Genomic DNA, 12,991 nt, shown 5'->3' on the forward strand with positions numbered 1-12,991 from the left:
ACCAACTTCCATGCCCAATAGACATTAAAGAGTCAGTGGTAGAATTCTCACCTTCCATGTGATAGTACCTTCAATTTCTGGTCAAGGCACTGCATGCTCAGTTACCCCCTGTCCATTGGTGGAGGCTTGCATATGGCTACAATGCTGAACAGGTGTCAGCGGAGCTTCTGGACTAAACAGACTAGGAAGAAAGACCTGGTGATCTGCTTCTGAAAACCAACCAATGAAATCATTCCATTGATTCAAACAAACATTGGTAAATGGATCGAAGAGGTCTGATCCACAACTGATCACAGGGATGGCACAGGAGCAGGCAACATTTTGTTCCATTGTGCATGGTGTCACCATGAATTAGGAGCTGACTTGACATCACTCAACAACAATATTGTCTACGCATGTGCTGTCCCTTCCAACTGGAACAATTTACCATGGAGCCACCATTCACCCAACACCCAGTTCAAATGCTTCCTGGTCCATACAGTCTTGCCTAAAAGTTGTCCTTTTTCTTTTGGGTTCCTGAACCTCCTGTATGACCTTCCATTCTGGCACCATTTGTCTTAAAGTTGGCATAATTGGATCTACTGTGTCTCCCACTGATTATACCATGAGCTCCTGAGGAGAAGGATTCTGTCTTCTTCATCTTTCTGGCCAGATTAGGCACCAAGAGATATCTTTAATAAATGAACAAATGAATGAGCAGACCAGCAAATCCATATTGCTCACTGAGAAACTCTGCATTAAACACCAGAGTTCTCATTGCCTTTCAGTATCTTTATTTAAAATCAGGGCCCCATCTTTCCTTTTTAAGCTTCTTGTGGTGACACATTCTCATAAATACCTTCTTCATGATGCCACATTCCCAGGGAGGTGAGACCCCATTTACAGCCTTGCCATTTGCTTCTATCAATTTTTTTGTCGAAACTCCAGGGGCTGCCTTCCATTGATGGCATTCTAATATTTGCTGACAGCAGCAAATGGAGATAAGAGATTTTATTTTATTATATGTTGTCCTTGGCTTTTATTGCTCCCTATATTTTTTAGGAATATTTTAAGCAAGTTATTAAAAGCACTGCCTGCTGGGTTAGGAGCAGAGTTATTATGTGGTACAGAAAGAATTTGCACATGAGTATTGGTGGAGGAAGGCTGCAATAGTATTTATTAATGTTTATGATTCTACTTTTGAATAAGGTTTTATTGAAAATCAGAATAAAAAGGCTGGCCTATGTTTTTCCATCTAGGCTTGAAGGAATTGTTCTGTCAGAGTGACCTTTAAATATATATATTTATAAATATACACACACACACACGTGCATATATACATATATACTTGTATTTATTTATATTGTTATTAATTCTTCTTATTATTAAAAAAAATAAATAATTTCTCTGAGAGAAAATGGGCATAGTACTGTCTCAGGAGGAATGTGCTCAGGGTTTGGATGAGGGTCTGGAAGATTCAGTGATCACCCTAAAAGCCAAATGACTGAGCTATTTTTATTGCTGGCTCTCATTCTCATTGATTCAAACAAACATTGGTAAATAAATACTTCAATAAAAAAAGTCAATTGTTAATTATTATAGTGTAGAAAAAACTTCCAGCATTTTATGAGCTGATCAAGAGTTGATTGTTAAAAGTTTGTTAGTTATCAAACTGTTGGAAGCTTAAAATCAGTTGTAGAGGGAATATTTGCAGCATGGAAATTGGCAAACACTGGAAATAAGGGCTTTCTTTCCCCCTGGAGAGCTGGTTTTCCAGTGCACCACTGTGTGAAAGGCAATATGGAAAAGGGGGAAACAAATGGGTCAGGGGTTTGACACTGTGGGCTTGTGTTAATGAAAACAAGTCATATTACTTCTCTGAATATGCATTCCCAATGGGCAAAATGATGTCTACATCATAAACCATCGTCCCATTTATGCCATAGTGACTCACAAAATGAGATAATATAAGTTAACATTGTTTTTGCATATTGCTGTTGTTGGCTGCCATTGAGTCTGCTCCCAACTCACGGTGACTCCATTCATAAGGGAAGAAAACACTGCTGGGTCTTGCATCATCCCCATGATTGTTTGGGGATTGGACTGTTGTGATCCGTAGAGTTTTCTTTGGCTGATTTTTGAAGGAGATCTTCTCAGTCTGTTGGAGACTGGAAACTCCACTGAAACCTATTCAGCATTATAACGACATTTAAATATCCACTCAGACGAGTGGTGGCTGTGCATGACGTGCATGGGCCAGGAAATGAACTCAAGTTTCTCACATAGAAGGCAAGGATTCTACCAATGGCTTGACAAATGTGAGAATCCTCTTATATTTCTGGGGAATTTATTTATCATGATCTATGTTCTCTTACTTTGCACTGGGCAAACCTGCTCTAAAAGACCTTTTTAAAGTGTTAAGGAACAAAGATGTGACTTTGAAAACTAAGGTATGCCTAACCCAAGCTATGGTATTTTCAGTTACCTCATATGCATGTGAAAGCTGGATAATGAGTAAGGAAGACTGAAGAAGAGTTGATGCCTTTGAAATGTTTTGGCAAAGATTAATGAAAATACTACACAGCACTGCAGTATCACTAGCACCAAATACCAGGCTACAGATTAATGCATAGAGAAGTGAGAAGAGCAGGTGGGAGTAGGTGAAGGGGAATACACCCTAGACCAAGGATAGATTTGGCTGAAGATTATCTTACATATGGATTTGTGCTACAAAATTAGCAACATACATTACAGAAGCAACAGAAGGCAGGGTTGGGTAACTTCTCAGAGACAACTAAACATCTTGTGAGAGAGAATCACCAGGCCTAGGGGCTCAGGACCATAGTCTCAGGGGACATCAAACTCAATTGGCACACATAGTTCATAAAAATTTTGTTCTACAACCTAATTTGGTGAGTAGTGACTGGGGTCTTAAAAGCTTTTGAGTGGCCATGTAAGATGCAACTATTGGTCTCCTCTTGTCTGAAGCAAAGAAGAGTGAAGAAGATCAAAGTCATCTGGAAATGATTAGTCCAAAGATAAAAAGGGCCATGAGGACCTCATCCTCCATGACCTAAGACTAGAAGAACTAGCTGGTGCCCAGCTACCAATGCCAACCACTCGAAAAGGGATCAAGCCTGGAGATCCTGGACAGAGTGGGAGGAAAAATGTGGAACAAAATTCAAAAACACAAAAATGACCAGAATTGCTTGTTGGAGAGAGACTAGTGGTATCCCTGAGACTATGGCCTTGGATAGGGAGCTCTGGTAGCATAGTGGCTAAGGCACTTGACTGCTAACCAGAAGGCTGGTGGTTCAAACCCATCATCCACTCCTCAGAAGGAAGATGGGGCAATCTACTTCCATGGTGATACTGCCTCAGAAACCCAAGGAGGGGTCACTATGAGTCGGGTCTGACTTGACGGCACATAACAACAACAACAACATGGCCTTGGGTTACCCTTCAAGGCTAGGAATGGACTCACTTACATGGATTGACGCTCACCCCAACAGTAGAAATGCCTACATACAGAACACCTACCCCAGTGGGATGCACCCACCTACTACTCTAAGGAGATGCACCCCTTGGATCAAGCGGCCATGAGACACCAGAGGGGTAGCACTCACATAGAGGGAAAGCTGGGCAGACAGGAATGCGTGGAGGAGAAGGGCACAGGAAGGGGGTGGTCACAGCGGAGAGAAGGGAGGAGAGTTTTTTATGGCTGGGGATGATAAAATTAGGGCCATGAAATTAGATGTGCATGAATTGTTGAATGTAAAACAAGTTTGCTATGTAAATTTGCACCCAAAATGCAATAAAAATTAAAAAAGAAAAGAAAGAAAGGAAGAATGAAAATACCATGGACTGTCAGAACGAACAAATCTGTCCTGGATGAAAGACAGCTGGAATATTCCTTAGAAGCGAGAATTGCCAGACTTTGTCTCACATACTTTGGTCATGTTGTCAGAAGGGACAAGCCCCTGGAGAAGGATGTCAGGCTTGGTAAAGTAGGGGGTCAGTGAAAAAGGAGAAGACCCTTAATGAGATGAATTTACACAGTGACTGCAATGATGGGCTGAAGCCTAGCAAAGATTGTGAGGATGATGCGGGGCCAGGCAGTGTTTTGTTCTGTTGTATGTAGGGTGGCTATGAGTTGGAGCTGACTAGAGAGCACCTAACAACAACAACATGTTCTCCTACTGGGTGGAATGCTTCCTCCTAGTTTGGATCCCCCATGGGAAGACAAACCTGGTACCTGTGGGACCTGTATCTGAAATGACCTTGCTTTGATTTAGATGCCCCTTCTCCTTCCTCCTTTCCCTGTGCCAGAGTTTGTCCTTCCATCTCCATCCCACCCCCTTCCATCCATTATGAGAAAAATCAGATTGGATCATTAGATCTTTATCCCCTTTGAAAAATCTTTGATGACTCCCTGCTTCCTACAGGCAACAGTGTGAAGTCCTTAGTATGGCATTTAAGGCTCCTCCAAATATGACCCTAGCTTCCAGATCCAGCTCTCTCTGCCACTGACTTCCTGCACTGCCAGTGCTCCAAGCTTCTCATAGTTTGGGGAAACTACCATGTGTTTTCATTCCTCCAGGTCTTTGCCAATGCACTTTCCTATGCCTGTCTTGCTATCCACTTCTTTGTCTTGTGACCTAGCTCAGATCTCACCTCCTCCAGGCACTTATCCTCAATTCCCCAAGTCAGTTCATTGTATGAGAGGCCTACAGTCTCAGCATTTCTCTGTTCCTCCACTTACTACTGCTCTGAGGTGGTGCTTCATTGGATTTCTGAAGATGGTGCTGAAAGTAGGTAGGGCTTAATAATGGGATTTCAAATCCCTTTTTGATGGAGTAAAAGGAAGATCTTCATGGAAAGTAAAACCCTAAATTTTTATTACTGTTCATAACTAATAATAACAACTTCCATTTTTTGATCTTTTGTTATGTACCAGTTATTTTGCTAGTCATTTTCTATTTTATCTTTAGTGTAACTTATGAGGTACACATTATTTTTGAGATATACATGAGAAAACTGAGAATCAGCAGGCTTAGTTAAGGCACTAAAGCTCAGACAGCCAATAGTGGGTAGAAGCTGGCTTTTTTGACCTCAAGAGGTGTGTGGGTTTATGTGTGTATGTAGTGTGTGTGTGTGTGCATGTATGCATGTATGTATATATGTACAGTTCTATGTACATATGTATGCCTGTATGTGTGTACCTATGTGTGCATATGTGTATATGTATATGTATATGTGGGCATGTTTATATGTGTGCCCTATGCATGTATATACATGTACATGTGTGTATGTATGTGCATGTATGTTTGTATTCTCTTTTGTCTATATTATCTTCCAAATTAGAAAATCCTGGATATTTGGAGATTCAGCCAAATTAAACAAAGCTGAGAAGTGGTTGCTAGAATACTGAAAATTTGTTGCATATCCCTGCTATTTGCCAAGCATTAGGTTAATTTTGCTTTGATTCTCTTTCCTCTTTCTTTTCTTTGAATATACTGTTTGGCACAGTTCTGAAATCATTGATCCAAAAGAAAAAAAAAAGAAGCAAAGATTTCCCAAGGGAGAAATGCCATTTTCCTCAAGGCTTGTCATGCATCCTGTCTCCTGGTCCCAGTCACACTGCGGGATTGTTCATCTCCTGACCTCCTCGCTCTCTGGGACTGTGCTGCTGCAACGCATGATTGTATTCAATGTGTTTTTTTTCTTTTTTAATTTATGGTGTTTAAGCTCCTGGAACTGTCAGGGGAAGACAGGCTCTCACAAAGTGACTGTATGTGCAGCTTGTCATGTCACCACCATGTTCTATAATTATAAGAAAGCTAGTTGTCATAGCAACTGCCATATAGGCCTAGCTTCTTCCTAGAGATACTGACAAGCTCCTCAGCTCTGTGATCTGAGCAATTGGGAGGGAATTGGGTTCTCTAAGGGGATTGAACTCTCACTTGGATGGGTGATAATCGTTAGCTCATTGTGGTTAAGCAGTGTTCTAATTTTACATAACCTAAACTCAGTATTACTTTGCAATCTGACGGACTTGGGTTTGAATACTGGTTTTTAACAAACTGGCTATGCGACCATGGGCAAGTCACCTCACCTCAGTTTCCTTTTTTTGTAACATGGGAATACCAGTGCCCACTTCTGAGGATTGTTGTAAAGATTGAGACCATGTGTGTGATGTGTCTAGCATAGTGCTTGGCACAGAGTAGAGCCCTGATATATATATGAAAAATGAAGTTTGTTGAAAGTAAAGAGGGTGGATGTTTTCATAATCTTTTTTCAAAAATAATATTAATTTTTGTAGCATTTGTGCCTAGAAAACTGGGTTACTAAAGAGCTCTGTTAGCATAGTGCCTAAGGCACTTGACTGCTAACCAGAAGACTGGTGGTTCAAACCCACCAGCCACTCCTCAGAAGGAAGATGGGGCAATCTACTTCCGTAATGATACTGCCTTGGAAACCCAAGGAGGGTCACTATGAGTTGGGTCCGACTCGATGGCACATAACAACAACAACAACAAAGAGAAATTCTAGGCTCAATCATGTATAAGATGAGAAAGAAAGACAAAGGAGAGAGAAATAAAGAGAAAGAAAAAGGAGAGAGAGAGACAGAGAGATCAAATGAATAGTACCCTAGATGAAACTAATTTGGATTAAAATTCTCACTATTTGTTTTTATTGCATTTCTCTGAGGCTAAGAACAAAAAGTCTAGTCTCTAAAAATCTGAAAATAATCTACACTGAGTCAAGAAACCTGGTTTCTAGTCTCAATCTCTGGGCCTCACCTGTCTCATCTGTAAAATGAGGTGAGATATAAAAGGGAGGTGATCCCCAAGGGCCTTCCTGGATGTTCTGTTCTGTTGTTGTTGTTGTTATGTGCCCTCGAGTTGGACCCAACTCATAGCCACCACTCCTTGGGTTTCCTAGGCACTATCACTATGGAAGGAGATTGCCCAACCTTCCTTCCGAGGAGTGGCTGGTGGGTTTGAACCATCAGCCTTCTGGTTAGCAGTCAAGTGCCTTAGGCATTATACTACCAGAGCTCCTTGTTATGTTCTAGGACCATGCTTTTTAACCAGGGATGATTTTACCACTCAGGACATTTGACAAGGTCTGAAGTTTTTTTTTTTTTTTTCTTTTGGTCACAACTGAAGGTTGGGAGATGTTGTATATGTGCTGCTGGCATCTAGTGGGTAGAAGCCAGGAATGTTGCTAAACACCCTGCAATGCACAGGACAGTGCCCCCCAGCAAAGAATTATCCCACCCAAAATATCAAGGGTGAGAAGCTTTGGTCGAGGATTTATTTATCAGTATGTTTCTTGGGTCTGAAAAACAGGAATCATGCCACAGTTACCCCATCAAGATGAGTATTTCATCCTGAATACAAATGTTTCACCGTTTGTTACTATACAACAACAAAGGAAATAAAAATAAATTAGCTAAAAATCAGTTTGAAAAGCTAGAAAGTGAACTACACTATAAGCCTGAGGGTAATGAAAGCAGTCACTTATGATAAATAAAGAAATTAATGAGATAATAAGTACCACAAACAATAATAACCTTTAGCAGTTGAAAATAGTTTAAAAATGTACAATGAAAGTATAGAGAGAAAGAAAGAAAAAAAAATGGGTATTTCAGTTTCTTACTCTACCAATCTAGAGATTTGCAGTCATAGAAAAATTAGTCCAGGCAAAGACAAAAGGATTTCTCAAGGTCGTAGGGGGCTTATTAAAAAATAGGCTGGCAGCAGGAGGTTCCTTTGAGTTTCCTTTTCCCTCGGGACTACAAAACGAAGCATACCAAATGTGATTGTTTCATGAGCAAAGCAAAATGAACAGAATGCAATTTTAGGTCCATAAACTAGCTTTATTGTTGTTGTTTTTCCCTATAAAGGAAGATAAAAATAAGTGGTGCATGTATTTCTACTTCCCCCCTCATTTCCAGCTCCTGTCTTTGATGTTGACATTGCAAGCCATTGTCAGAGTGTTTCTTCTAATGCTCACGTATGATCATTTCCTTCTCCTGCTTAAAGCCATTCTGGGGTTTTCCCTGGCCTTCAGGGCAAATGTGAACACTATGCCTATTATGGCTGTGCCTCAGAGCCTGTCTCTTGATCATCTCTTCAACAACCTTTCCCACCTTCCTCTGTACCTCTTGCCTTAACCTATTATTTTCCACCAATTTTAAATCAAAGGTGGTAGTTGTTCAGAAGTAGAATTATTGCCTTCTCTGGTGGCGTAGTGCCTAAGGCACTTGACTGCTAACCAGAAGGTTGGAGGTTCAAACCACCAGCTACTCCTCAGAAGAAAGGTTGGGCAATCTACTTCTGTAGTGATACTTCCTCGGAAACCCAAGAAGGGGTCGCTATGAGTCAGATACAATTTGAGAGCAGTGAGTTTGGTTTTTGGTTTGGTTGTTCTTCTAGCTTTCAGTCTTCTGCCACTAAAAACATGCTGCAGTAAACTTCCTTATGTGTGAGTGTTTTCACATACATACACATATTCATACGCACATATATATATTTGTAGGGTATAGGAATCTTCAATTTTGAAAGCTTTCATCAGTTGTTGTTGTTGTTAGGTGCCGTCAAGTTGTCTCCGACTCATAGCAACCTTATGTACAACAGAATGAACTACTGCCCGGTCCTGTGCCAGCCTCACGATCCTTGCTATACCTGAGCTTTCATTAGAGGGTGTATATATATACGAATTTTCACATTTAATGGCTTTTGCCAAATTGGCTTCCAAAACTTTTCCACCAGGCTACCCTGCTACCTGGAGCCTCTGGGTGGTACAAATGGTTTATGAACTCAGGTGCTAATTGAAATGCTGGAGATTTGAGTCCACTCAGAGGTGTCTCAGAAGAAAGGCCTGGTGATCTTCTTCTAAAAAACTCACTGAAAATCCTGTGGAGCACAGTTCTACTCTGACACAGATGAGTTGGAATTGATCAATGGCAACTTTTTTTGGGGGCAACTTTTTTTTTTTTTTTTTTTTACTTCCTACATCGTGCCTAGTGCTTGGCTGCTAACTGAAAGATTGGCAGTTTGAGTCCATTTAGATAGTGGTGCCTTGGAAGAAAGCCTTGGTGATCTACTTCTAAAAATCACATAGGTTCATCATAAGTCAGAGCCGACTGGAGGGTAGCTAGTTGCTGCAGTGACTAAGAGTATGTTCCTCTTCACATTGCTAGCACCAGATTTTAACTAATGTCAAAAATGTAACCAATCTGATAGAAAATGGCTCCTTGTCTTTGTTTAAACTGACATTTCTTTCACTAGGTGAGACTGGAACCTCTTTTCATGTGGTTGCTGCCTATTTGGCTCTTGGTTCCTTACTGACAAACTTCTTATTTGGTGGATCCCTTGACATTTGTTTATTCCTATTGACTCACTGGGCCTCTTTACAAAGCTAGGGAATTAGTCTTTCTTGTTTGATATTTCTCTCAGTTTGTCCTTGGTTTTTTTGGTTTTGTTTATGGTGTAACTTCTTTTTTAATCCTACAGAATTTCTTACTTTTGCTTTGCTCAAATTTGTTACAAACTCTAGAAGATATGAAGGAAAATATTGATTCGAGTCCCTAAAAATAAAGGCTTTCTCCCACTCTAAAGTCATATTTTCTTCTGGTATTTTTATGACTTTGTTTTTTATGCTAAAATTTTGATCCATCTGGACTTTGGCTCAATGTAAGGAGTAAGGTGGAATGCAACTGTATTTCTTTTTCATTGGCAGTTTGCCAGTTGTTCTAACATCTGGTGTTAATCCTCCCTCCCCCAATGTGATGGACTACCTCTTTCAGATGCTGAATTCTCTTCCACTGATCTGACAATTTTTCTCTTATACCAAATTATTTCAATTATGTAACTTTATAATACATCTTAATATCTGTAGGAACTGTTCTCCATTATTTGAAAAAAAAAAATCTTGCCCATTTAGTTTTTTAAAATAAATACTAATATCTTTTATTTAGATTCAAAATAAATCGTCTACTTTTTAATTTGGATTACATGAATTTATATATTACTTTTGAAGAGAAGCTATACCTTTAAAATATAGTCTTTCAATCTAAAAAGATTTAACATCACATCTGTTCAAGCTTGTTTTTTATCTCTCAGATGCACACACACACACAGTAAAGAATTTTATTTTCAATTCTAATTACTACTACCTCAGCTAAGAAGTTTCTCCAAATTAAAATGTAAAAAAGGACTGAGGAGAGGGTGTCTAAATAGGCATTGCTGTCAAGAGAACACAAATTATATGAAACTTTTCATATAGCAACACAGTTCATGATTTTCCTGAAATCAAGGCAAGAAAATAGTTTTTAAGGATGTAATAATTAATTAATTATGTATATCTTTATTTCCATACTTATCCAACAGTCCTGACTCTTTTGCAAAACACCCATACATGTTCAATACTAATTAAATTCAGTCATCTTTGATATTTTGTTGGCTTTCCATCAAGTCTCTCTCTCTATATATAGGTAATTTGCCATCACAGCTCTTGTTGAATATATTCCAAAGTATTTTATGTATTTTTTATTGATATTGCAAAAAGATCCATTTCTTCCATTGTATTTTCTAACTAGTTATTATATATATTTAATTTAAAAATGCTTTTGAATTTCGTACATTTATCACTAAACATTTGCTGACTTTTCTTATCCTTTCTAGTGATTTTGTTTAAATTTGATTCTTTGGATCTTCTAATTATATAATTGTATCATTTGTCAATAATGCTAATATTTTCCCCTCCTTTCTGACATTTAATTTTTTTTTTTTTCTTTCATCTTTCCAACTTTTCTACCCCTAATCTTGCTTTCTTGTCTAATTGCATTGACTGGTACTTTCAGATGTGTTTTTTCTTAGCATTGCACCATTTAAATTATGAGCTGTTTAGTTTTTATTTTTCCAAATGTGTTTTTTGTATCTATGGAGATGATCATATCATTTGTTGTCTTTTACCCAGTATAGTAAATTATACTAATAGATTTCCAAATATTACACTGTCCTTATATGCTACCGTTTGTTCATAGTGAGTTATCTTTTAGTATAGTGCTAGATTTTATTTTTTGTTTTAATATTGTGAGATTGTGCTGAGGGTTTTTTTTAATATGCTGTTTTTGTAAAAAAGAAAGTGTATATATTTTTATTTTTCCATGCTCAAGAAAATTTGAAAGAGTAGAGAAATAATCTGGTGGCACAGTGCCTAAGGCATTTGACTGCTAACCAGAAGGCTGGTGGTTCAAACCCACCAGCCAGTCCTCAGAAGGAAGATTGGGCGATCTGCTTCCCCCAAGGAGGGGTCGCTATAAGTCAAATCAAACTCCACATCAGTGAGTTTTTTTTTTTTTAAGAGAAATCTGTTTCTTGGAGCTTTAAAAAACAGAATTAGTCTATAAAACTCTGGCTTAGTGTTTTGAGGAGAGTGTAGTTAGTTAGGAGCTCTGATGGCTTAGAGCCTAAGGCATTTGACTGCTAACCAGAAGGCTGGCAGTTCAAACCCACCAGGAGTTCCTTGGAACGAAGGTTGGGCAATCTACTTTCGTAGTGATACTGCCTCGGAAACCCAAGGAGAGGTCACTATGAGTCAGATCAGACTCCATGGCAGTGGTTGCATTATGTTTGTTGTGTGGTTAATTTTCAGTAAAAATGTAAATAATTAATAAATAAATTCCATTTGCACCAGCTACCTTTCCACAGCTTTGAAATACTACATTTTGAAGTGTGCCCATTGTCATTCTTGTAATTGCTACTCCCTTTAGCAATTTATCTCCAAGTGGCCTCATTCAGTCAATAAGTATTACAGAGTAGCCACATGTCCCAGCCTTGGGGTAGGTAGTGTGGGTGATTCATGGAAGTACAAGACGTGGGCTATAATCTAATGTTCCTGGGATGTTGGCATACAGCTGAAAACATCATTTATGAGAATCTGATTTTAAGGCAGTATCATTTATCACTGACCATCAATAGAGCCCAGGACCATGTATTTACAGATTACCCTTTAGGCATACATTCATCCATCCTTGGAAGTAAAATACAATATTTCACTGGGGCCCGTACACACTCATGCAACAAATTGTCTTTCCTTGTCATGTTTGAGTTTCTGATGCTGTTGTGCAGAGTACAGCCATGTTAGTTTGTGGGGGATGATGGAGCCCATCATACCTGCCTTACTCCCTGGCTCTGCCACTGACTCCCTGAGTGAGTTCTTTCTCTATAATAGGCAAATGTATATTGTTATGGATTGCCATTGAGTCAATTCTCACTCATGGTGACCACATGTGTGACAGAGTAAGACTACTTCAGAAGGTTTTCTTGGCTATAATTTTAATGAAAGCAGATCACAAGGCCTTTTCTTTCATAGCAGCACTGGATGGGTTCAAACAGTCAAACTTTGAGCAGTGAAGCACGAACCATTTGAGTCACCTGTGGACCTAAGTAGAGACCAAAATTCATTAGGTGCAATTGGGAAGGGGGGGGGACGGAACTCACTGTATAGGGGACACTGAGCTTCTGTTACGGGTGATGGAAAAATATGGAAATGGATAATGGTGATGACCAAACAACATGGTAAACATGATTAACACCACTGAATCCTACATGTGAAGAATACTGAAATAGCAAAAGTTTTGTTATAGATATATTTACCACAATAATAAAACAAAGAAAAAAAATCATAGTTGACACCCAGCAAGTGTAAGGGTACCTCTCTGTTTTAATATCTCACAAAATACCTATTCAGTACTGGACTGTGAAGTAGACACTCATGGAATACTTGTTTAGATCTTGTCATCTCTCTGCTGGATTATTTTTAGAGCCCTTGTCCAATCATTTTGCCTCTTAAATTCACCCCCACCAATTCAATTTCCATCCAAACTACCAAAGTAATTTTTAAGACTCAAACTGAACTGTGTCAGTGAATACCTGTTATTAGCTCCCTAGTGGTAGCATATTGGCTAAAAGCACTTGACTGCTAACCAGAAGGCTGG

General features: G+C 39.1%; 1 protein-coding gene across 1 annotated transcript in view; it reads left to right on the forward strand.

Moving 5' to 3' along the window:
- Positions 1-12,991, forward strand: part of NSG2 (neuronal vesicle trafficking associated 2) — an 81,932-nt gene that overhangs the window by 31,404 nt on the left and 37,537 nt on the right. The gene's annotated exons all lie outside the window — the stretch shown is intronic.

The sequence above is a fragment of the Orycteropus afer genome, unplaced genomic scaffold (genome assembly GCF_000298275.1).
Source record: "Orycteropus afer afer isolate SDZICR_OR568_19922 unplaced genomic scaffold, OryAfe1.0 scaffold00306, whole genome shotgun sequence".
Lineage (NCBI taxonomy): Eukaryota > Metazoa > Chordata > Mammalia > Tubulidentata > Orycteropodidae > Orycteropus > Orycteropus afer.